The sequence below is a fragment of the Panthera leo genome, chromosome C1 (genome assembly GCF_018350215.1).
Source record: "Panthera leo isolate Ple1 chromosome C1, P.leo_Ple1_pat1.1, whole genome shotgun sequence".
NCBI lineage: Eukaryota > Metazoa > Chordata > Mammalia > Carnivora > Felidae > Panthera > Panthera leo.
In genome coordinates this window covers 52,010,769-52,037,355 of record NC_056686.1, presented here as the reverse complement: position 1 = coordinate 52,037,355, position 26,587 = coordinate 52,010,769, and the positions used below count along the sequence as shown (strand labels likewise).

Sequence of the window (26,587 nt, the reverse complement as noted above, 5' to 3'; positions counted from 1 at the left end):
TCTCACAGTTCGTGAGTTCGAGCCCCGCGTTGGGCTCTGTGCTGACCGCTCAGAGCCTGAAGCCTGCTTCGGATTCTGTGTCTCCCTCTCTCTGCCCCTTCCCTACTTGTGCTCTGTCTGTCTCTATCTCTCAGAAATGAATAAACATTAAAAAAAATTTTTTTTAATAATGGTTTAAGGAGTAGAACTTAATGATTCATCACTTCCATAAAACATTCAGTGCTCATCCCAACAAGTGCCCTCCTTAATGCCCATCACCCATTTTGCCCATTTCCTCACCCACCTCCCCTCCAGCAACCTTCAGTTTGTTATCTACATTTAAGAGTCTCTTACGGCTTCCTGGAGACTACTTTAGATTATAAATATGTAGAGGACAAATATCATTTTCATTGACCTTGCTATATGCTTTACCTAGTACCAGCTTTTTTACTTTGCAAAGTGTATTTTTTTTTGTCATTGAAAGTTTTTACAATCTAATTAAGGAGACAGGACTAAAACAAGATAAATTAGAGAAATAACACAGCCAAAGATTTATTAAGCCAAGTGTTTTAGAAATCTTATCTTATTTAATCTTCATAAGGGGCAGATCTAGGATATGAACTCACTGTTATCTGACTATCAAAACTTTTTTTAGCCTAAAATAATTATTTCCCAAACATTTTCCATTCATATTTTTCATATCTGAGTGTCACCTGCACTATTATTTCTTTGACATTTTCCTTCAAATTGGTCTCAGGTTTTTTTTTTTTAAGTTTATTTATTTATTTATTTTAGTAATCTCTACACCCAATATGGGGCTTGAACTCACAGCCCCAAGATCAAGAGTTGCATACTCTTCTGACTGAGCCAACTCAGCACACTGGCCCCACTTTTTATCTTAGCATTATTCTAAACTGTAATACCCATGAGTTTCAAGGGTAGGATAGATACCTATTTTTCCTGATTTACATTAAAATAAATATGCAGCTATTAAAATAGAAAAAAATGTTTATCTGTGTGCCATCTAAAATTATATCAAGCCTTCAGTGATCATTGTACCACTCGTTGGGAAATAGTACACGTTTTTAGATGAGCAATGATATTAAACATAAGGAAGCTCTAACCAATGCTATAAATTGTCCAAAATGGGAGAAAGTCACTGCTGACTGTGGCTGATTTCATCTCATTCTAATAAACCCTCCATGAAATTAACAACAACAACAACAACAAAGGTAAATGCTACTACCACTGCCACCCCACTGCTAAGACTGCGCTTGTGATCTGAATTGAAGACACCGAGCCAGTAATTTATTTCCTACAATGCGGAAATCATGAGTTCCCCAGAGGTATGCCTTTGAAATCCCTTTTATATTAAATTGTTGGCATCACGTTTGACATTGCTATGCCAAGAGCTGGCTGTAAATGTATTGAAAAGACCAGACTTCACTGGTGCTGAAGTCAAAGGAGCAACATAGTTGTCTGCTCTGATGCCAGACTTCCTGGATTTGAATTCCAGTTCTATCATATATGATTTGTAACCCTGAGCAGGTTACTTACGTTCTCTGTATCCTGGTTTCCCCATCTGTAAAATGGGGATTATACAAGTGCCAATGTCACAGGGAAGACATGATTCAAATAAGATGCTGAAAACAAGGAAACAAAATCACTATCTCCAAAAGATATCTGTATGCTCAGGTTCTTTGCAGCATTATTTACAACAGCCAAGACATGAGGGCACCTGGGAGGCTCAGTTGGCTAAGCATCCAACTTCAGCTCAGGTCATTATCTCGTGGTTCATGAGTTCAAGCCCCGCATCAGGCTCTGCACTGACAATGTGGAGCCTGCTTGAGGTTCTCGCTCTCTCTCTCTCTCTCTGCTCCTACCCCACTTGTGTGTACTCTCTCAAAATAAAGAAATAAACCTTAAAAATGTATTTTAAGAAAATAATAGCTAAGACATGGAAACAACTTAAGGGTCCACTGACAGATGAATGGCTAAAGAAAATGTGATATATATATATATATATATATATATATATATATACACACACACACACACACACACACACACTCATATGAATATTATTCAACAATAAAACAAAATAAAGAAATCTTCCATTTGTGACAAGATGGGTGGTTGTTGAGGGTATTATGCTAAGCAAAATAAGTCAAAGATAAATACAGTATGATCTCACTTATATGTGGAATCTCAGACACTGAACTCATAGATACAGAGAACAGATTGGTGGTTGCCAGAGGCCAGAGATGGGGGGTTGATGAAATGGGTGAATGTGGTCAAAAGGTATAAACTTCCAGTTATAAGATAAATAAATCCTGAGGATGTAACTAACATACAGCATGGTGACTATAATTAATACTGCATTGTATATTTGAAACTTGTTGAGAGAGTATATCTTAAAAGTTCTCATCACAAGGAAAAAGAAATTGTAACTATGTGAGGTGATCGAACTTATTGTGGTCATCATTTCACAATATAGAGAGATTTCAAATAATTACTTTGTATGCCTTGGATTAATACAATGTTACATATCAATGATATCTCAAACTAGAAAGTAAAAAAAAAAGATGCTGAGAACAATGTCTACAGAGTACCTACCACCAGAGATTTATTTGTCATTATTGGCTTTAGGCCTTGCAGCCTGGAAGACAGTGAGCAAGTTACTTAGTCTCCCTGGGCTTGAATATCATCATTTTTAAAATGGGAGAAATACTACCTGTCAAACCTACAGCACTCACCTTATTGGATCTTTCAACTTCACACCTTGGATGGGCTTTCCTGCTTCTGAGATCCCCTTGTAACAAAGCCATGGTTCAGGCTGACCCACAAAGATAGGGCACCTGAAAGGGGAGAGAGGGACTCAGTCATTCTTCTCCTCTCAGTACATGCTTCTACTACTGATTCAGTACGAATGGTGTCCTTCCATGTGCATGACACATGCTAGCTCAGCTCACTTGCTCTGCTCTCGGGAATTTGGTGGAGGTACACAGGACTCCTTCTTGCTCCCTGCCTACTTGCTACTCTGTCAGCCACCACCTGGAAAGCCCTTTCTAGATTGACCTGCAGCTACTCTGCCCCAAATATGCAGGAAAAACCAAGCTGTGCATGGCTTCCCTGCCCTTGGGGTCTATCCCTCCTGATGTCCCCCTTTCTTTGACCCTGGGCCCCAGATAGTAAGAAACAACTTCTCTGTTGTCCTCAGGGCAAGAGCATGGAGGGGGATGAGACCCTCAACACAGAGCAATGTGCACTCCGGTTTGGGGACTGGAAAGCAATAATGCACCCAGTTGTCCAAATTAGAAAATTCGATTCAGTCATGCCCGATAGGTCCCCCCACCAAGTCCTGGCAATCCTAATTAACTGATATTTATTCAAAGTAGTACATTTTTCATCATCCCTATTGCTATTACCTTAGTTTTAGTCTCATCCTGAGCCACCCGGAACATGGCAAACATTCCCACCCTGCTCCAGCCTCTTCCTCCGTGCCAGAAAAAAACTTGCTAATTACTTAGCCATTTTCCAGTGGTTCCCCAGCTCCTATGGGATAATCAAAACCTTGCACTTATGAACCTTAATAGTTCAGCTGTGGCTTTCCTCCATTCCCATGCCATGCCATTTCCCCCATACACAAGCTTTGCTGCAACCAAATTGAATTTCTCCCCAGGCCCCGAACATACCATCTTCTCAACAAGCTCAGCCTTTGAATAGCATCTTAAATGTCACTGCCTCTAGGAAGCCTCCCAGCTCTTCCAAGCAGGACTAGCTATTGGGCTTCACAGCACTTTGTACCTATTTCCATCAGCACACATACCATGTTATGGTGTAGTTGTGTGTCTATACAGGCAATCCAGATCTTAGTCCCATAGAGCTGGATAAGGTTCGTTGAATTCCAGTTCTATGCCCTGTGGAAATCTGAAGCCTTTCCTATAGTTTTTGTGAATTCCCAAAGGTCTGTATTTTCCTTGTCCTCCAACTGCAATTCCTGCTTCTATGCATGCTGCCTCTGGTCTGCACAATGTTGACCCCAATGTGACCAGGGCCATCATGTAAGGCTATATAAATTTTGCCCTGCTCAAGGGCACAAAGCTAAGGGGGAAAGGAGGTCTGAAAAACCAGCCTGTGCCCTACTCACCTTCTATACCCACCCAGAAGGGACACCTTTCTCCAATTTGCACAAATGTGTAATGAGGGCTGGCAGTGGTCCTGTGCCCTTCCCAAATTTCCAATACAAATCCTTCCTTATAGTGAACATTTGTGATATCAAAGACTACTTAAATGGTGGGTGAGGGGAGAGCAGGGTAAAATGCAGGCAGTGGTATTTCTATTCTTAAAATACTGTTTTAAGTTTCCTCTCCACCAGGGAAATTTTACTGCCATTTCCTATACATAATCCCCAACCTCACACCAACTCATTGGATCCTCTCATCCCTCCCATTTCTGTTCTACTACCCTTCTTTTCCCTTCCCTTCTCTCCTTCTCCCCCACCCCTTCTTCCTCTTCCTTTCCTTCCTCCCCTCTTCCTCCTCTCTCCCCTTCCTCTCCTTCTCCTTCTTCTATCTCTCATTTTCCCAGGAGCAACTTAACCACTTTATTTGTTCTTCATTTTTCGGCCAACACAGACTCTCTCTTTCACCTCAGAAGTTTATCAAGATGTTTTTGCAAACAAAGAATGTTCATTCCCTAAAGGATGCCAGTTAACATCTACTGTTAAACCACATTTCAAATTATTACACATATGTCTGTTTCCCCCCATGTCTATTAATTCTTGGAGGGTAGAAGTTGTGTTTCTGGGGTGCCCTTCTTAGATTTTTCAGTCAATATTTAGTAAAAGGACTGAAGCCATTTGGAGCTAATTAAGACCAGGCTCAAGTTTTCACTCTGCCACTTATTCACTGAGGACTTTAGACAATTAGCCTAACTCTTGGAGCCTCAGTTCTTTCATCTACAAAAACATCAGGACTAGCATGAGGGAAGTGAGGCACACAGGGCTCAAAATTTAAGGAGGCACTCACTTGTAGGTTTGACAAAATTTAAGAAGCCTGAGAGTGAGTGCCTCCTTAAATTTTGTACTTTGGGAAACTTACTTGCTTTGCCCTAGTCCTGACCCAGATTATAAAATAGGGATAATAAAGGTATCCATATTGTGAGCCACTAGCATTTTTTTTACTGAGTTTTAGTGAGTGTTTTAAGTGTAGTTCCTATTATCATTTCAAGCTGCTTTATATGACATTGTTCAGGAGAATTGTTAAATTTAATAGAAGCTATTTGAAAAGTAATGTTTAGAGTTATAATGATTCAAACAGACTTCTAATAATTTTCAACTTGGTGGAAAACAATGTTTTATACACACATTTGTTGTCCTAGGAGTTGGAATATATATGAATACCTCTTCACGTCTTGTCCCGAGTTATCATTACATAGAGTTGTCATGTGAGAAGCAGTTCATTGTTTATCTTGGAATATCTGTCCACAGGAATTTTGGTTAAGCCTCATATTTGACATCATTGTTGGATTTATATGTCCATAGCATCTTAATCCAATGCCTGTCTCTCCCAATTGGCGTCATAGATGCCTATATTTGTACCTCAAGTTTCATTGCTCTAAAAGACAAATGTCCATCAAGTTGGGTGTTTCAACACTCCCAGGTTGGACATGTGCCCAGGTGCCCTTGGAAAAGTGTGCCTCTCCTGGCAAACTGCCATGAAAATTCTCATTGCATGTCTTCTCTTTGGTTTTCAAACAAGATCCCATTCTGACATGTCTGACTCCTCTAATGTTCTCTTTTTAGAAAAATTCTTCCTAACTTGTTGTGATGAGCACTGGATATTATATGTAATAGTCACTAAACTCTACTCCTGAAACCAACACTACCCTATATGGTAACTAACTTGAATTTAAATAAAATATTGGAAAAAAAATCTTCCTGACATTAAAACAATGCCTTCAGAGGGCATTAGGTCAGGTATAATGCATACTCAGGTATAATATATATAATTTCTTATATAAACCTCTGGGGAAAAAATTACGATTATTTTGAAATATACTAAACTCACCCATAAAGTTAGAGCAAGCTTTTAAAACTGTAAATGTCTGGACTCAACTTAGTAAAATCTTCACAAGGAAGTGTCATAGTGCTCCCTCTGGGTAAAAATAAAAAAGCTGAGCCACCCCCACCTCCTCCCCCCACTCCCCTCCCCCAGTCAACACACACACCTAAGGCTTCCCATGGTGAAAATTCCATGTCATGTAGCTCATCTGAAGTAAGATCATCCTCAAATAGCCTTTAAACTGGGTGAAACTTCATCCAGCTGTTTTCCCACAATGTGATGCCAAAGAAATGCTCAGGGACTTAAACACGTTTATGTAGTGGTGGTTGATGATTGACAGGTGAGAATGTCAGGTGGGCTGAGGGACACTGAACAGTGGCAGGCAGTACTCGGCCCATAGCAAGGCTTCCATCGATGCTATTATCTGTTGTGTGGGACATGCAGAGTGCAGAAGGGTACACACTCCGTCATTACGTCTACGAGAAACAAATGAGGAAATACACGTAAAGCAAAAAGACATCCAGAAACTACATGAAAATGTCAACAACAGTTGTGTTTGGACGACCAGAAATTCTTTCCCTTTCTTCTTTTCGATATATTCTCATTTTTCTTTAATGAATTGTATTATGTTTATCATGTTACTAAATTTTGAAAGATATTTTTGAGCTGCTCTGTTTTGTCTGCTCTCAGCCTTTATAAATCAAATACTCTCAAGACCTCTGAGGTGTTTGTCCTGAGAGAAAGGATGTGAGGGTGACTTCAGGGGAACTGACAGGGAGCCGTCCTCTGGCAATAAAGCTAATTGCTTTTTTACTTTTTCTTTTTGTCTTTTTCTTTTTTGTTTTCCCTTTTCTTTTTCTTCTTCCACCCTCCTTCCCTCCCTAAGTGGAGCTGAATCAATGATTTGCAGCTGGGAGAGCGGCCACAATTATTTCTCTAATTATTTTTTTCTACCAAAAATTCCCATTGCCAAAGCTGCCTTTGTGCAAAATGAAAACACATAAACATTTACAAGCTTGTTGTTATTGCTTTTTAAGCAAAACAAAAATGAATTTATCCTAAAAGCAGCCAGACGGTGTGAGTCGACCTATTTTTTTTTAGTTTAAGTTCCTTTTTTTACACCAGCAGATTTAGTAGCCAGAAACTGCCGGAGTCTCTTCACAGAATCCGAGCAACATAAAGACATTGACCTCCGTTAAACTCCTGACCAGCCCATCCAGTGAATAAAGTAAACAAAAAGCCCACAACTAAAGCTTGATTTTATGCCCCAGCTGTGGGACAGGATGTGAATTTTTTAAAACAAACAAACCAACAACAAAATGCAACCACTACCACCAACACCCCAGCATAAGGTGTGGCCCCACTCACCCAGAGCAGCACGAGTCCTTCCCCGAATGCTCCTGCACTAAACCCTGCATGAAGCATGACTCAGAGCTCTGGGACTGTAAGAGCCCAGCCAGAGTTCACCTGGCATTAATTAAAAGCTTTGACTCGGGTGGTATATATGGAGGGACTTAGCATAAGTCAGTGCAGCAGTTGACAACCTTGAATGCACTGTCCTGATTCTTTGTGGTGAAAGGAGGGAGGGGGTTAAAATGATTGAGCACCCCTACAGCTCAGGCCCTCTCACCTACCTTAGCTGGGTTCATCTCTACAATGACCCTGTGAGGTGAGGATTAGTGTTCCCATTTTGCAGGAACAAAATGAGGAAACTGGGGCCTAAAGAAGTAAAGTAACTTGGGGAGTGTCACCCAGTAAGTTCTTGGCAGAGCTAGGAATAAAACCCAGCTTCCCTTCCAGTTGCCCAGTAAGGATGGACTGGGAACCCCATAGTTTGAAGGATGCATCCCAGGAATCTCAAACCTGTTCTTTACCCAAATATTCAAGTACCTCTGCCCGACCCTGTGTCTAAACGGGCTTCTGAGTGGTTTAAAGGAAAGGTGGGGTTCTTTTTTAAATGACATTTTTGCTCATGGTGTGCTTATGACACCATAGCAACCATAACTTCCCATGGAGTCCGTGACCAGGTCTTAGGAGATGAAGAGGGTGATCCTGTCTTGTCTCTGAATCTTGTCACCAGATAGCACAGGAGCCAGGCTCTTCCAGCCTGATCCTAAAGTGGCTACAGCTCCCTCAGCAGGCTTTAGTTTAGCCTGGAAGGTTATGGGGTTAGAAGATAATGGGAAAATATTTTAGGACCAACTCCTCATAAAAGAACAGGAAGGCCTGGGAGAGGATTTCCCCAAATCTTATCTATTCCTGGTTGGACAACAGTCAATCTTCAGGACGGTGACACATCACAGTAAAAGGGCTGATTGCTGTAATCTTGATAAAGTTCTCAACCCAATGTTAAAATCAGGAGAAGATGCTTTTTGAAAAAATGTATGTCATAAGGAGGTCTTTTCAAAATTAACAGTATACTTTAAGGCACTCAAATAATTTGTCTATTCTAAAGCCTCATGTCTTAATCAACTATTACAAAATCTTCCCTCTTTAGAATCTGGGCAGGATTTTGAATTGGGCACTGATTAGTTTGGGGCAAGAGGGGATTGGTAGGCATTCACTTGGGGTAGGGAGAGATTTAGTTCTTTTTGAAAAGAAGGAGCAGAAGTGAAATAGATATAAAAAGGTAACCCTCCTCACCAGGCCTTGGTTCCCACCGCTGAACTGCTGAGTCTATAAGCAGGCTCCTGCTTCATAAGAAAATGACCCCTTAATTTTGGCTCAAATTTCCTTTTAGTCATAATTACCTGTTATTATAATAATCTTATTACCACAATACAAAGCTCTAGAGGATAGGGAAAATATAAAAATCACCACTAATCCTATCACCAGCCCATAACAACATTTCAGGGTTTTGTTTTGTTTTTTTTTTCCCTCCTGCAAGTCTTTTTCCCTCTGTACGAGCTTCATTCATCCATTCAACAAATATTTACTGGAGAACTGCTATGTGTCAGATACTGAGTTCTCCACTGTTATAGCCATTGTGCTAAACACAACCTTTCCCCTCATTCTCACTGAATAGTACAAACAGCTTATATTTCTAGCATTAGAAAAAAAAGGCAACATAAAACCCCTCAAAATTAAACTCTATCCTTGAAGCTCAAGGTGATGTCCCAGGAGCACCTTAGGAGATCCTCAGTGTGGGAAATGACTGGAGATCTAAACTCTGGTTATTTCCTATTCATTTATGCAAGGAGAGGGGACCTCAGCTAGTCAGAGAGCCTGGTCTATCACTCATCTCCAGGCCCGTCAGCCCCAATTACTGAGACCTTGACTGAAGGACAAATGTCCTCCCAGAAAGGAGCAAGCCTTCCCCTCCACACCTCCTGCACCTTCTCACCTCCACTGACCTGGAGCCTGGGCAGTCTGGAGGCCTTGGGCACTTTGTCCCAAAGAGCACAAAACTAGATAATCTAGACAATCTGTTGTGCTCCTTGGGCCCTTGGAACAAACAAGATAGTAGTCCCCAGTTTGCCCATCTTGCCCTCCATGACAGTCAGCCTGGAGCCATACTCCCTCCAGGTCCTTGGCCCCCTGTGCCACCAACATTGGAACATAAATGCAGAAACCACCAATCTTTCCGGGATCCAACAGCCAGTACAGGGTACCTGTGTCTCCAGCCCACCTGGCAGGAACCCAGCACCGTCCTCCCACCCCTCTTGTCGCCCTCTCCCCTCCCCAACTTCACGGCCCTAAACTGCCTCTTCCCGTGTTCATCACATCCCCACACAAAGCTCGGGAGGGAAATTGAGCTGAGAGCACATGGGGAGACAATGGGTCCAGCAGACTTCTTGGAGGCCTCCTCCTAATGCAGAGGGGCTTTCTCAATGTGAAAGGCCCTGAGGAAATAGGGCCTTCATCTCCTTCCCCAAGGGTCACTCACCCCAACTTCCATCATGGTCTTTGTTCTTAGAACAAAAGCAGCATACATGAGGCCAGAAAAAAAAAATTCATGTGACTATAGATACAGTCAAAATCTCTTGATGATGATTTGTTCCCATTTTAAACATGAGGAAATTTAGGCTCAGAGAGGTTCTGTGACCTGCCTAAGGTCACACAGCTAGTAAGTAGAGAAGATGGGATTTGGACCCAGGCAATCTCACTGCAGAGCATGAGTCCTAAAAACTGTCCTACATCACCTCCATGCCAGTTACATGGTACCTACTATGTGCCAGGCATTATGCTGGGGCCTTTATATAGGTTTCTTTAGTAACAAAACAACCCTATGAGGAGATTGTATCTAATCACAGTAAGTAATTTTCTGGACTCAAATGGACTCTGCCTACAATCTTTTAAATTCAATTAAGGCTATCACCTCTGATTTTGTGCCCTTTCTCCTCTGCTTTGATGTGCCACATTACAAAGAATGTGAATTTCAGTGTGGAATAGGCCTGCATTCAAATCCCAGCTCCCCCATATATCAGCTCTATAACCTCGAGGCTCAGTTTCTTCACACATAAAACAGAGGTACATAGAACTTCCCAGTGGGTTGGGGGAAGAGGTAGTTAAGTGAGAGAGTACAGGTAAAGCATGATACCTAACATCGGTGTCCAGTAAATGACAATGCTTATTAGTAATAAACAGCAAGTATCGAAACGATGCACGTTCGGCGCTTCCTGGCTTTGCTGCAGAAGCTCCACAAGTCGGCACATGGTGTATTAGAAAAGAGTTCAGTGATATTTATCCAACGTCCTTATTTACATGAGAAACATGATATGACAGCTTTGCTCCACGTCAGCTTGCAAGCGTGAGCACCTTGAGTCATACTACCTGTTCATAAAACAAGGATAATAATGTACTTATTCAACTCACCTGAACCATATGCTTCCCCACACTTCTCCATTCTCACTCTTCCTAATTTCCACAAGACAAAATGTTATTTTCTCTGTGGATAAACTCTCAGACACAGAATCCGAAGCAGGTTCCAGGCTCTGAGCTGTCAGCAGAGAGCCCCATGTGGGGCTCGAACCCATGGACTGTGAGATCATGACCTGAGCCAAAGTCGGATGCTCAACTGACTGAGCCACCCAGGCGCCCCAGGATATTTGCCATCTAAAAAAAAAGTGTCAACTTTGGGGTTTGGGCATGGTGGGAGCAGTTTCAATCTTGGATGGCGGCAATGAAGAATGCACATTTTTTTTCATTCTATCCAGCCCTACTTTTAACTGAGTTTGGCCTTATAAGTAGCTCCTAACTGTAGTAAAAGGAAAGAATGCTGAGCCTGACGTCAGGAAACCTGCTTTTTATTTTTCTTATTCATTTTTTTAATATTTATTTATTTTTGAGAGAGAGAGAGCACAAGTGGAGCAGGGACAGAGAGAGAGAGAAAATCCAAAGCAGGCTTCGTGCTGTCAACACAGATCCTGACCTGGGGCTCAAACTCACAAACCATGAGATCATGACCTGAGATGAAATCAAGAGTCACACACTCAGCCAAATGAGCCACCCAGGCACCTAGGAAACCTGCTTTTTAGCTTTACCCTTGTCAAACACTAGCTCTCGAATTCTAAGTGAGTCAACAGATTCCTGGGAGCCTCCATTTTCCTATCTGTAAAAAGGGAGAAAACGCCTAGCTGCTAGTGTTGTGAGGCTTAAAAAAGATAATGGACACAAAAGCACTCTGAAAATCCTGGATAGCCAAAAGACATGAGATGTTATTGTGGACTGTACTGATTAAACTCTAAATTATCATTGATAACCATAATACTAGCAGTAAGTTCCAGTTGCATTTAATTTCTGGTAAAAAGCACTTTCCAGAATGACATCCAGCTTTAGTCTGTGGTCATATAGTTTACTGGTAAATACTTGTGTATGGGTAGCAAGTGACATCCCAGATGTGTCTATGCCAACAGTAATGCAAGACAGCAATCGTTCCAATGTCTGATTCCTCCTCTCTGAAAGATGTTGTCCCATTGTAAGTAATGGCACACATTTGGTATATTTTGAGAGTGGCAAGTGGCCATTGTGGCTAGAGGAGAGTGAGCCAGGGAGATGGCGGGAGGGAATGAGTTCAAAGAAGCAGTAATAGACAAGGGTTTGTGGCATCATGGAAGGGGAAAGCCACCCAGAGGGCTGTGAGCAGAGCATGATGTGATCCAGCTTGGGTCTAACTGGATTAGTCCTCGTGGAAACAGGGAGGCCATGAGAAGAACATAATCTCTACAAGAGGCATGGTGGCTTGGAGTAGGGAGCTAGTGGTGGAGATGGTGAGAAGTGACAGGAGTCTGAATAGAAGAAATGATGTGTAGGAGAGAATGATGTCAAGGATGAACCCAGATTTTGGCCTGAGCAACTGGAAAGAAGACAGTGGAGCAGGTCATGGGGAGGCCAAGAGTTCTGCTTTTAAAAATATTTGCAAGCATTATACTTTTGAGTTTTACTAAAAAAATTTCCCATATATGATTTAAAAAAAAATAGGGGCGCCTGGGTGGCTCAGTCGGTTAAGCTGCCGACTTCGGCTCAGGTCATGATCTCGCGGTCCGTGAGTTCGAGCCCCGCGTTGGGCTCTGTGCTGACAAGCTCGGAGCCTGGAGCCTGTTTCAGATTCTGTGTCTCCCTCTCTCTCTGACCCTCCCCTCTTCATGCTCTGTCTCTCTCTGTCTCAAAAATAAAACATTAAAAAAATAAAAATAAAAATAAAATTTTTAAAAACATAAATAAAAAATAAAGGGACCACATACACATAACCTGCATTATACTTTTCAAAACAATTTCTCATCCACAACCTCATTTGGTCCTTGTGACAAGCAGTCTTGTGAAATTGCTGCTACTCTCCCTACTGTATCAGTGAGAATTCAAGCAGAGACGTGGAATCACTGTGGTTGACAGAAAATAAGGGATTTGTTTGAGAATTAAGACCTTCTGCAAGTGTATGAACTGCCGGAGAAGTGTGTGGGGTGTTGTGCCTACTGTTGACACAGGTCAGTGGACTGCAAGTTGGGAAGGAAAGCTAGATGTGAAGTGATACGAGCAAGAACAAACCAGAACCCACATGAAAAATCTGGACCTCATATAGATGGACTGGAACCCTTGTCTGTCTTCTGCCACCTCCAATCTCAGTGTCATGGATGAGATGTAGGAGAAGCTGTGCCCTTTGCACCCAACTACACATACTCTGGCCAGGACTTGACAAAGCTAGGATCGAGGATCTAGGAGGATCTAGGAGGAGCTAGAGGCCCTGTGGGCCCACCTCTGTCAACTAGCTGAGCTAGTAAATCAGCAGCAAAGTGCATGTGCTGCCACAGTGCCTGCCACAGCTTGAAAAGGGTTCCTGCCCTCTTGTAGTGTTGGTGGGAATGCAAACTGGTGCAGCCACTCTGGAAAACAGTGTGGAGGTTCCTCAAAAAATTAAAAATAGACCTACCCTATGACCCAGCAATAGCACTGCTAGGAATTTATCCAAGGGATACAGGAGTACTGATGCATAGGGGCACTTGTACCCCAATGTTTACAGCAGCACTCTCAACAATAGCCAAATTATGGAAAGAGCCTAAATGTCCATCAACTGATGAATGGATAAAGAAATTGTGGTTTATATACACAATGGAATACTACGTGGCAATGAGAAAAAATGAAATATGGCCTTTTGTAGCAACGTGGATGGAACTGGAGAGTGTGATGCTAAGTGAAATAAGCCATACAGAGAAAGACAGATACCATATGGTTTCACTCTTATGTGGATCCTGAGAAACATAACAGAAACCCATGGGGGAGGGGAAGGAAAAAAAAAAAAAAAAAAAAAGAGGTTAGAGTGGGAGAGAGCCAAAGCATTAGAGACTGTTAAAAACTGAGAACAAACTGAGGGTTGATGGGGGGTGGGAGGGAGGGCAGGGTGGGTGATGGGTATTGAGGAGGGCACCTTTTGGGATGAGCACTGGGTGTTGTATGGAAACCAATTTGACAGTAAATTTCATATATTAAAAAATAAAAAAAAAAAAAAAAAAAAAAAGAAATTGTGGTTTATATACACAATGGAGTACTACGTGGCAATGAGAAAGAATGAAATATGGCCCTTTGTAGCAACGTGGATGGAACTGGAGAGTGTGATGCTAAATGAAATAAGCCATACAGAGAAAGACAGATACCATATGGTTTCACTCTTATGTGGATCCTGAGAAACTTAACAGAAACCCATGGGGGAAGGGAAGGAGAAAAAAAAAAGAGGTTAGAGTGGGAGAGAGCCAAAGCATAAGAGACTCTTAAAAACTGAGAACAAACTGAGGGTTGATGGGGGATGGGAGGGAGGGGTGGGTGGGTGATGGGTATTGAGGAGGGCACCTTTTGGGATGACCACTGGGTGTTGTATGGAAACCAGTTTGACAATAAACTTCATATATTGAAAAAAAAAAAAAGAAAGAAAAGGGTTCCTGCTTCACTCCCACCTTCCAAATCTAGCAAAATGTGCCTTGGAGCCAACTTGAAATGGAATCCACCAGCTTATGAGTTGCTAGAAAGACTCATAGCTTTGAATACCCAAGTGGACAATTTGTTAAATAAAAGGAAGGGAATTCTGGGAACCAGGATCCCAGCTTAGCTAAGTTGACATGGTATAAAACCACCACACTTACTTTACAAGTGAAGAAAATTACCACCCAGAGAAGTCAACCAACTTGCCCATTGTCTTGCAGAACACTGGTAGCATTTTATCAGGTCCCAGGTTTGCTGACCCCTTGCCAACTGACTTTAGTTCATATTCTTTGAATGCTTGCTATGTGGCAGACACTGAATCATCACATCCTATGCTCGCCACAAGTCTATAGAATAGGTATTATTATGCCCGTTTATAGATGAACATGCTGAGGCTCAAACAGAAGTCAATGAACCAATGTAACATGGCTATGGAAAGGGAAAGCTGAGACTCAAACACAGGCTGGTCAGACCTCAAGCCTCACACTCTTAGCCTCCCTCTGGGCGTGTGGTCTTTCCTGCCACTAACTCCATGCCCGCCCTCTTTCCCAGGGTGGAGTATCCGAACATGGCTCACACTAAGAGAAATCCTGACACCCCAGCTTCTCCTCTGTAGCCTGTGGTGCTGGTCTGTGGCCAGTTCCCTGCCACTCCAGGGACAGTGTAAACCCACGGTGGGAAGTGCTCTGGTTTGTGCAATTAGGAGGTGCGCCGAAGGAAACATGTACTCCAAACACGATGGGGCAAAAGCACCAGAACACAGCTCGGACCTGGAAGAAGCCCGTCTGCTCTTGGCCACAGTAACCAGAAGCTTAAAAATCAAGCAAATGTTCTCTCGATGCTGAGAAATTTCCCATGATTCCAGAGAGGCCAGGAAATAGAGCTGGGTGGGGGTAGAGGAAGGCCTAATGAATGCTTTAGTAATGAAACTTAAGATCTGTGGCTTTGGAGTTAGCAAATAACTCTATATTCGTTTAATTCTCTTGATGATGACCCTAATAATATTAATAACATCCATTATTACTCATTGCAGTTGACTGTTTATTTTGTGCCAGGCTCTCTTCTAAGCATTTCACATTAATTAACCCAGTTATCCCACACAGTAAGCATTTAGAGTAGGGAGTATTATTGTCACCATTTTACAAATGGGGACGCTGAGGCACAGAAAGTTTAAATAACTAGCCCACAATTATAGGAGCCCAGGGAGTCTGCCTCCAGAGCATAACCTCTCAACCTTTACCCTAATCTGTCCCTCAACAACCCTGTGACAGAGGGAGACAGAAAGGGAGAGTGGCAGGACTATGGTTCCCATTTTGCAGATGAGGAAACTGAAGCTTGGGATGGTTGAATAAGACATCTAAAGCCTTCCTGGCAAGCCAGGTTTGAAGCCAGAACTGTTGGACTACAAAGCCCATGCTCTTTCCACTCTGCCACTCAGCCCTGTTAAGTGAGTGGCACATTCAGGACTTGAGACCAAGTCTAACACAAGCCCAACCACAGTTGCTTAAGATTTGCTAGAAAGACTCATAGCTTTGAATACCCAAGTGGACAATTTGTTAAATAAAGTCAGCCTAGAGGCCCAAAGCTATCTGCCTGGTGAGTGAAAGGGTGCTCTCACACTTTCAGCCAGGAAAGTACCAACACTGACTTCCCCACCTTGGAAATGTTGCCTCACACCCTGGAACCAAAAGAACAAAAATATTCTGATTCTTGGAAGTCAGACAACCCCAACTCTGGTCTATGGCCCTAACTGTGGTCACCTCAGTGTTCAGCCCCTTGGAGAAAATGGTGTAGCCACTTATCCATAATTCAACAAAATTCATTCATCTAGCATGGCCTTACTAGGCATCCTCTTCATACAGACACACTACGGGGGGTGGGGAGGACATACACAAAGGAGCTCACGCACAGCTCCTGCCTTCAGTGACTTTATTGGGTACCTGGAAAATTCCAGTTCCTTCCCACGACCTTCCCCACCTATACCACTTAACCAAATAATGTCAAGAAACACTATCACAGGAACCAATGGAAGTTAGTAGGAAACAGCTGATAAAAATTTCTTTCATCATTGACTCAGTTAATAAGTAAATATACGTTGAGTTTCTCTTATTTGTCAGGCACTCTGCTAGGCACTTTGGAGGCGAATCACATTTAATCTTCAAAACACCCCTGTATAGTAGGTATTACTATCTTTATTTTACAGATAAGGAAACTGAGACACATGGAAGGAGAATGACTTGCTCAAGATTATCCTGGGGGTTAGTGTTAGTAATTATAGAACCCAAATCTGACTTCCAACTCAGAGTTCTTTTATTTCATTGATCTATTTTTTTAATGTAAGCTCTATGCCCAACATGGGGCTTGAACTCATGTCCCTGAGATCAAGAGTCATATGCTCTACCAAGCAAGCCAGCCAGGTGCCAGGTTCTTTTAATCCCATCATACTAGAAAGGGAATTATAAGATCCTGGAGATCCAAGAAACGGGGAGTGAGAGGGGCAAATTGATGAGAAGCTAATTAAAGTTTTCTTTTTTTACCTACCAGTGAAAAGCAGAAGTGACTAAGACAGCTAGTTACCCAACAACGTGACCTGTTCCCCATCCATAGTGGACAGATGTTGCAGAAAGTGACTGCCAAGCCAGGTCTCCCTTTCCCCTTGCATCATGCTATGGCCATGTGACTTGTTCTCACCAATAGAATGTGGACAAAAGCAATGTATATCACTTTTATGTCTGAGTATTTAAGAAGTAGGTGTGCTTTCTACTCCCACTTCTCCCATTGGCTGGTGGACGGCAGAGAGTCCTGTGGACACTGGGATCCCGCAACCCTCTTGGGAGAAGAGCACCTTGGTAAACAGATATGTCTGAGCTTGATGTGAACGAGAAATGAATTTCTATTCTGTTGGTCCATTATACATTTGGGAGGAGCTGTTACTTATTACAGCATCTAGCATGACTTTAACTAAATGTGGTGGCCATATTTAGGCCAACATGCTAGGCTCTGGGTTATTCATTCCACATTACAGGTAGTAAAGAAATCAATCTATCTGTACCTGTATCAAATCACAGTTACATATAGGCTAATCAGCCTTTCTAAGGACAGGAAAGGCCCTTGATCAGAGGTGCAACCTTCACTAGACAGTGAGGATTCCAAGGACAAGAGCTGTCTCACTGTTCTCTGCATCCCATGTCTCGGACAGTGCCTGGCTCCTGGTGAACATCCAATGTGTGCTTAATGAACAGATAATTTCCCAGGACCTCTTTGCCACCAGAAGATAGTAAACGGATGCAAGACTGAAACTTAGTGGCAGATACCTTGAAACCAGAAACAAAGGGAGTATTTCTAAAATGTCCAGGAGAGAATCTTAACTAAGTCTTGAGCCTCCTCTCCACCAGACAGACCCGACAAACACAAGAGCAGATAGCAATACGGAAATATTTGGGACTTACAACAACATTACACTTATAGTAAAACAAAAGAAGAAATCCCTCAATAAAATACCCTTGTGAAGGCCCCAACAGGGAAGGTTTCCTATATCATGAGCTGAAGGATTTCAATCCTGTGCTAATCCATGACCGGCCCTCGTATTCCCAAAGGATTTTTCTGCTTAGAAAGTTTTATGGGGAGGGCCTTGAAATACCCTGGGGGAGAGCTTATGGTAAATGTTTTAACAGGGTACAGTAGCCAAAATATGATACTTGATGTGGAAGAAAACCCAGATGGTGGCTGAGATGTCAGGAAATACAATTTTCTGTTTTATCTGGGGAAATTTTTTTCCCTGAATTCCAGAACCTATGGTGATCTGGCCTCATAGAGAGTCAACTTGAAGCCTCAACACGAAAGGATCTCTTTGCATTTGTTAGGGAGGGGGTCCTGGACCACTACATCTGGGACCACTCAGCAGCTGGACTAGGTCCCTCTAACTAAGCTGCAGCAGAATTCAAATGATTTGACTAAGAAAGAGATTCATTCATTTGAAGGCCTGTGGGCTGATAAACATGAATGAGTTGACGAGAACCCATGCTAGATGACATGTGCCCTGCAGATATTGCTTCTTTACCATGGATACTTTGAAGATATTTATCTTCACAATAACCCTGAAAAGAGGTATCATGCTACCACCTTACAAATTCATCAACTGAGGCATGCCGGCCATCCAGCCAGGAAATGGCAGGGTCTGGCTTCAAGTCCAAGTCTTAGAGGATGCCAAAACTGCAGACGCCCCTTGGGTAGTACCCTCCTGACTCCTGATCCAACATGTTTCCCACCACAGCACCGCTGCCTGGGGCAAAGGGAAAGACATTCCTGCCTTAAATTACACACAGTGCCTCCACGTTAGGATTTGGTTTTGCTAAAGGGACAGGGCTAAAATATCTATAATTTAAAGGCTCAGGAGATACCATAAATACATGAGCTCTCAGGAAACTCCTTGGCCCCTCACTTTGGTGTCTAGTTAATTCAATTGCCATCACCACCAAAGGCAATAGCATACATTTCTCCTCTTTTGCTTCTATCCTTATGAGCACAGTGTTAGCTGTTGTTCTATAACCTTCTTTTACGATGAGGTGCCTGAAATATAACACTCTCAGCATTTTAGAGCACAAAACTGACTTTAACACATTATGGTACATTTGGGGATTCAAACCTCTTGGAAGCAGGTCAAATGCAGGTACCGAGTTTGCTGCAGAATTCGGCTAGCTGAGTCGGACACATAAAGCTGCCTTTGCATTCCAACCTGTTATACCTCTAAGCCCAGCTCGATGATTTCCCCAAGCCCCAAAGCTGGGGAATGCCAAGCTCATTCTGGCTGGAAACCAAGTACAGTCTCCAGAGCTTAGACCAAAATTGTTTTTTCCAGGACCCTTTGACATGCCTATGTCACCTGCCTCCTTTTCTGAGCCCCTCTGAATTCCCCTCTCTCTAGGCCAGCCATTCTTGCTCTCTACCCCAACCTCCTCTCATAAAGTTTTCTTTTCCTTTTTTATCCTTGTCCTGTGGAATAATCATTTAAAAATTTTTTATATCCCTTGGTATTTAAAACTGCCTACTTATCACAAAAATAGGACAAAAAGCATCATCCACATCCTGCCACTTGCCCTTCCCTAGTTCATTTGCAGACATAATACCTACAGAGTTAGCATATTTATATCATAGGTACAATTTGGGCAGCTGCTATATTCCTTTATGGCTGGGTGGCAAATGGATTTCATCTCTTGTCCTGACTCTGTTCAGCCTACCTGGGCAGCTGACTTAAAAGATCCTAGACTCAGCAGGTAAGTGTGCTGGGACAATTCGTGTTTTTGCCATTGACTCATGTTATGGAGAAAGGACAGTGTGGGAGCACACAGACATACTTGCTTTTCTATATTGTCAATGTTTGTGGTAGTTGTCTGATAATATCATCTGTACCAATTCTTCCCATCCCTGGGGGCATGGAAGTCGAGTCTATTTCCCATTGAATCTGGGCTGGCTTTTTGACCAGTTTTGACCACTAAAAGGCAGTGAAAGTGACACCATGACTTCTAGCCCTTTGAGGTTTTTTGTTTTTTTTTTTTAGTTTATTTATGTATTTTAAGGTGGGGACAGAGAGAGAAGGAGAGAGAGAATCCCAAGCAGGCTTCTTGCTGTCAGCACAGAGCCTGACGTGGGACTTGATCTCACAAACCATGAGATCATTACCTGATCCAAAATTAAGAGTCAGACACTTAACTGACTGAGCCACACAAGTGCCCTAGTCCTTTGAGGTCTTAAAGCCTCTTGGGATCTAGCCGCCATGTAAAGAAATTTCAGTTGGACTAGACGGGAGATCCCATGGAGAGAAAGAGAAGCCCAGTTAGCCCCAGATGTTCCAGCCACCTCAGTGTAGAACCAGGCACGGGAATGAAACTACCTTGGTTACATAGCCCACGCTAGGTTCCTAGCTAAATGCATCCACATGAGTGACCCCGTCAGTATGACATGCACCAGAAGAATTTTCCAGTAGAACCCAGCCAATCCACAGAATCATGAGAAATAATACAATGTTGTGGGTTTGACCACAATTTGGGGTTTTCTGTTACATAGCAGTAGATAACACATATGACACGATTATTTTACTGGCTGATTTTCCTAATTTCCACTTTAGACCATCAAGTCACCTCTTGCATAACATATTCCCTGACCCCTCTCCACCCAGATGGAAATTGCAATTCTCTCTTTTGTGTCCCTTCTGACTCTTCAGCTGTCTCCTCTCCTGGACTGTGGATTGCTGGAGGCCACCGTCTGGATTTCATTCATATGTGTACCACCAGCTGGCATAGTGAGTGGTAAGAGCTCAATAAGTGTTTGATGAATGAACCCAATTAGTAAGTTTACCATTGCACTGTGTCTTCCCTCTGCTTGCACTACTGCCTCCCCTCCCCCATGCACTGGCAAGTCTCCCTCACTTCACCAAATCTCTTATCAGCAAGGACTTCCTCTACCGCCATATTCAAAATAGCAACTTCCTCTATCCCTCTATAGCCTTTTATCACTTTTATTTTCCTTGATAACCTGTTAACTCTCTGAGAGCTTATATACCTATTTCCGGCATGTCTCTCCCCATTAGACTGTAAGCTCATGATGTCAGAGACTTGTTTTATTCACTGCCATGCCCCAGTACCAAGAACAACACTTGACATCTAGTAGGTGTTCAATAAATATTGTTGGATGAATAAATAACTTAATATATGTATCATAACAAGAACTACAAATTTTGGTAGTTTTCTCACTTTGAATTTGGGCTGTCCTGTATTTCAGCTTTGAGCCTTTGTGGTAGGCATGGTTAGCACACACCAATATCCAGTTCTCTCTTCCTGCCTGGGCCTATAGAAGACTAGTCATCCCAACAATTTTGCAGTTAGGTGTGGCCATGTGAGTAGATCTGGCCGCAGGGAGTGAGGGGAAGTGACAGCTAGCACTTCCAGGCTGAAGCACAGCTGAGAGAATGTGTTTTCTCCACAAGCTCTCACCCTGCCTTATGTTGAGATGATGGGGACACCAAATCAAAGGAGTGTGGGATTGTGGAGACACTGTATGGAGAACAGCTGTCCTGGAGAGTCGCCCATAACCACAGGGGACTTTTCATGAGTCAGAAATAAACTTGTGTTAAGTCACTGAGATTTTAGAGTGGGCTGTTAGTACAACAGCCTAGCCCAACCTGATCCAAAAGAGCCTATTTGGTTCAAATTCCTTTAAATCTGAGAAATAGATGAGGCACATGTGTGGGAAGGAGGGAAAGAATGAGGTGTTTCCATCACCCAACTACTAATCTACAATTTCAAAGCACAGAAGTGCAGACACTCAGAGAAGTGTCTGCTCTGAGCCAGGCATGATGCCAAATCCTAAGCGAGGCACTGAGGAAACAGGGATGGATCTGACCCTATCCTTCTCCTCACAGAGCTCACAGACCAGTAAGAGAGACAGGCATGTTACTAAAATATGATGGAATATTGCATGGGTATAGTTATATGTACAAAATGCTCAGGGCACACAGAGGGTGGGACAATTCTTTCTGCCTGTTTCCGTATTAAGGTCACTCTGGGCTTAGCTGAACAGGCACTGTTCCTAGAATACTCACAGGAGCCAGACCAGGTCAGACTATGTCTGACAGTTAAAGTGGGCAAACAAGAAAAGGGGGCAAAGTTTTCCTTCCTTCCTTATCATCCCTGCTGTTGTCTCCTGCATTCTGGCTCTCCTTTCCCAATGTGGAAGGCCTCCCCTGGCTCTGCATGTCTTCCCTGAGGCCTGTCCCCTAAAATCAAAGCTCTAAGCTGCTGTACTAGTCAGGATTCTCCAGAGAAACAGGGTGATTGATTGATTGGTTGTAAGGAATTGGCTCATGTAGTTATGGAGGCTGAGAAGTCCCAAAATCTATAATCACAAAGTCGGAAACCCAGGAGAACCAGTGTTGTAGTTCTAGTCCAAGTTCACAGGCTTGAGAATCAAGACAGGCAACAGTGTAACTTCTGGCCTGAAAGCCTGCAGTCTCAAGACCCAAGAAGAGCCAATGTTTCAGTTCAAGTCCCAGGGCAGCAGTCAAGCAGGAGGAGTTCCCTCTTACTCAGCTTTTTTTGTTCTATTCAGACCTTCAATCGATTGCATGAGGCCCACCCACATTAGAGAGCGCAATCTGCTTTACTCAGTCTATTGATTCAAATGTTAATCTTATCCAAAAAGAGCCTCACAGGCAAATCCAAAAAATATTTGACCAAATGTCTGGGCACCCCATGGCCAGTCAAGCTGACACATAAAATTAGCCATCGCAGCTGGTGACACTTGTCCTGCCTGCTTTCCCATTGATTCATGGTCAGTTCACCTTAGGAAGCAAAAAGGAGAGGAAGAGAATCCAATAAAACATTGCACAATGACAATGAAAATAAATCTCATTCATTTAGTGGCTATGGATAGCCAGGCATGTTAGACACATGCTCTCTAATCTTTGTAACAACACTGCAACATGGGAAGAATGAGCCTTATTCTCTAGAAGGAACTTCAAGGTCAGAGAGGTTGAGTACCTGGCCCAAAGTCGCACTACCAATAAGTCATTGTATCTGCTAGTGGCTCTTAGAAGTCTGTACAGCACAGGCTTCTATCTCCTGCCCTGTGATCCCTGCCCAAGATCCTGACTTTCACATCTGTTCTGCCAGCTCTGGAGCCCTATGGTTATAGTTTCCTTCCTGTGTATGTGCAATAGTGAAGTAAAAAATCCCAGCTACCTGCCACTTAATAAAAGGATGTGGTCATGTCAGCATGAAGACAGCAGGGCAGTAGATCAGCCGATTGCAAGAGTTTCAGGAATTCATATTCCCTGACTTCTCCCAGCAACCTCACCTTGCTACTTCTGCAAAGTCATTAAGGGAACAGCTTCTGGTCCGGAAGGTGTCTTCCAAGGGCACCCATGGGAAGATAATTCAGAAGCTGGTGCTCTGATGACAAGGGTCTTCTGTATCTGTTGCCCTTGAGCCTGGAGACCTCTATCATTTCTCTGCCTAGGTTAGTTTTATAGACTCTTGAGGAACCATGAGGCTGCCACTTTAAAACAGCTCCTTACCCTTTATTCACTGGTCACTTCAAGTATATGATCCAATTGCTTCTCCAATCGGAAACAATTAAGGAGGAGGTAGTGAAGTCAGCCAGCTGGAGTGCAGGTGGCCTCAGGAAAAGTCAGAAGGACTGTTGTCACTGTACCTTTGGGTGCACAACAAGAGGACAATGAGTCAAAACATAAGCATAAGCCAATGTCTTCACCCGTTCTGGCTGCTGTAACAGAAAACTGCATAGTAGATGGTTTATAACAACAAAAGCTTATTTCTCAGAGTTCTGGAGACTGGAAAGTCCAAGATCGAGGTTCTGGTGGATTCGGTGTCTGTTGGGCCCATTTCCTGGTTCACAAACAGCTGTCTTCTTGCTATAACCTGACTTGGCTAGAGGGGAAGAGAGGGCTCTCTGGGACCTCTCTTTTAAGGATACTATTCCCAATTCACGAGGGCTCTGCCAAAGGCCCCACTTTCAAATATCACCACACTGGGAATTAGGTTTTAACATATAGTTTTAGGGGGCACAAATATTCAGTCAATAGCAGGCAAGGAGCACAAGATCTTTAGGAACAAAACATTTTTAATGTTCATCTTCTGCTGAGAAACTGTTAGCCCAAGAACCAGGACATTTCCTTGGTTACAAAATTAAACTCTGTGAGGGTAAAGGGCAAGATAAACATGCCATTCTAAGAGTTTCTGAGGACAAACCCAGTGACTGTGTGTGTGTGTGTGTGTGTGTGTGTGTGTGTGTCTTTAAAATAGTTCTTACCTACAATTGCAGTTGGGCCAAGACCAGAACGCTTACTCTAAAATCCACACAAACACCATGCATCCTCCATTTCATCCAACGTCACCTGTACAAGAGACACGTTTAGTATAAGAAAACACTTATTCTTCCCATCTGAAATACAAGCTCTTGGGATTTCACAGGGACCTTTTGAGGAAAATCTATAACCAGTGATTTTTCAGTCTTTGTTTTGGACTCCAAACAAATAAAAAAAATAAATATTGGTGTTTCTACCAGCAACAATAACTCATTATGGCATAGACATAGAGTTTTACTGCAGGATGGGAGGGTGGGGTGAAGAGAGGGCATGTGTGAACTAAACAAGCCCCTCAAATGATTTGGATGCACAATGGAGAGATAATTAGCGTGGACTTCTACATGACACAGATCCTAATAGGGGACTGCCTAGTCCAGCTTCGTAGACCAGACAGATCTCACTTTATTTCTCCTTTGTCTAATTTAAATTTAAACAAATATTTATTAACAAGACAATTAAAAATAAACTTGAATCTCTTTGGATCACTCTCTGTTTTCTTTTTATCTTTTCTAGAAAATTAAACCAGCCAGGAGCTGCATTTGCAGGAGGACATGGACTTTGGAATCAGAGAGATCCAGGCTTGAATTCTAGTTCCTCTCGAGGCAGGGCACTAAATCCCTTGAACCTCAGTTTCCTCATCCTTGGACCCAGATAATCCTATCACCTTTTAGCATTTGAAGTGTCTTTTATGCAACAGACACTCACTAAATGTTTTCTGGTCCGCTGCCTCTCACTGTAGGTTACCTCCCAAGTACATTTCTAAGAATTGGCCTGTTGTATATATTTGTCATTTTTAATAGCTCTAGAGTATTCCATTGTGATAATGTCAAAATTTTCCCTGCCATTTCTCCAGTGGCATTTGGATTGTTTCTATTTTCCTTTCTTATGAATTGTACTGCTATGAACATCTTTAGACAGATTACTTTTTTCTCCTTATTTCCGTGAAATAAATTCCCAGCAGTAGAATTACTGGATCGAAGAGTAGGAACAGCTTTGTAGCCCTTGTTATTTATTGCCAGATGAATTTTCATTTTCTAAGAAACTGTCATCTGAGCGAGCCCAGCATATGTGGTAGATATTACGAACGGTTTCCATCTGTCACTGCTGTTCCTGTCACAAGACGTACTGGAGAAACCATTCCCAGACTCTCAAATCCCATGAAGGGCACTAAGTGGTAGGAAATGTGGAGTAAATAGAGAAGAAATATAAAGACCTGGAATGTGTACAGATGCAGGGCTGGGAGAGTGAAGGTTGATCAAGTTCTCTGCATTTAGGGATTAGGATATGACAAGACCAAGTACTTTTGTCTGGACATAAAGGATGCTAGGGGACAATTCTTCAAATAAGTTCATGTTTACTCTTTTTATTCTATATACATTTATGAGCACTTACCTAACTTAACTCACCACCGGCATTTATGTGGTGTCAGAACCTGCCCACCCCACCCCCACCCCCGCCACCCCCACTCACTTTAAAGTTTGAGAAAGGTGAGAGGTGAAAGTCTGGCCCTGCTTACCAAGGGCTTCTTTCTACTAAGATACTGGAAGAGAAGAGACTTGCTTAAGAAGCTAAGGAAGCCACATTAAGGGTATGAGTAGAGCCTAAAATCAGAGGCAAAGAATAAAACTGAGGTACAGAACACAAACAAGAGCTTCCCTGGGATAAGCAAATAAAAGAGAAGCAAGAGTGACGGGGACATATTTGGAATAAAGGAGGAAACTGGACAGGAGTAGGGGTGGAGACGGGGGTAAGACAATAGTAAACCAAGGCAATTTCTTAAAGCTTTTTAATAGTGCTATTCAAATCTCAAATATCTTTGCCAATGTTGTTTCCTGCTTGATCTATCTATAACCAAGAAAGCTGTATTAAAATAGTGAAGGATTTATTAATAACTCTTTGTAGATCTACCAAAGACTTTACATATTTTGAAGCTATGCTCTTAGATAAATGGGTTTTCAACTATCTTCCTGATAAATTGAACTTCATAGTATCATGTTAAGTGATTATCTTTTTAAAGTTTTTCCCCTCAAAGTCTATTTTAATTTGCATCAATTTCACTAAACCTGCTTTCCCTTGGTTAATATTTTTCCTGTTATATTTTTTTCTAGCCTCTGACTTTAAAACTTGTCTGTGTTCATACATTATAATTGAGTCTTTTATGGAAAGCATGTGCTAAATTTTGGTTTTATATAGCCTGAGAGTCTTTGTGTTTTAACAGAAAAGTTTAATACATTTACATTTATTTGGATTACTG

The 26,587-nt window shown here is 42.4% G+C and overlaps 1 long non-coding RNA gene across 1 annotated transcript; it reads right to left on the bottom strand.

Annotated features, from left to right (window-relative positions):
* Positions 1-1,536: 1,536 nt before the first annotated feature.
* Positions 1,537-24,337, bottom strand: LOC122227649. The gene is made up of 4 exons (XR_006206177.1): positions 24,279-24,337; positions 23,524-23,660; positions 2,736-2,837; positions 1,537-1,622 (listed from the first exon to the last, which is right to left on the bottom strand). It is a non-coding gene; the product is annotated as an uncharacterized LOC122227649 (long non-coding RNA).
* Positions 24,338-26,587: the final 2,250 nt, after the last annotated feature.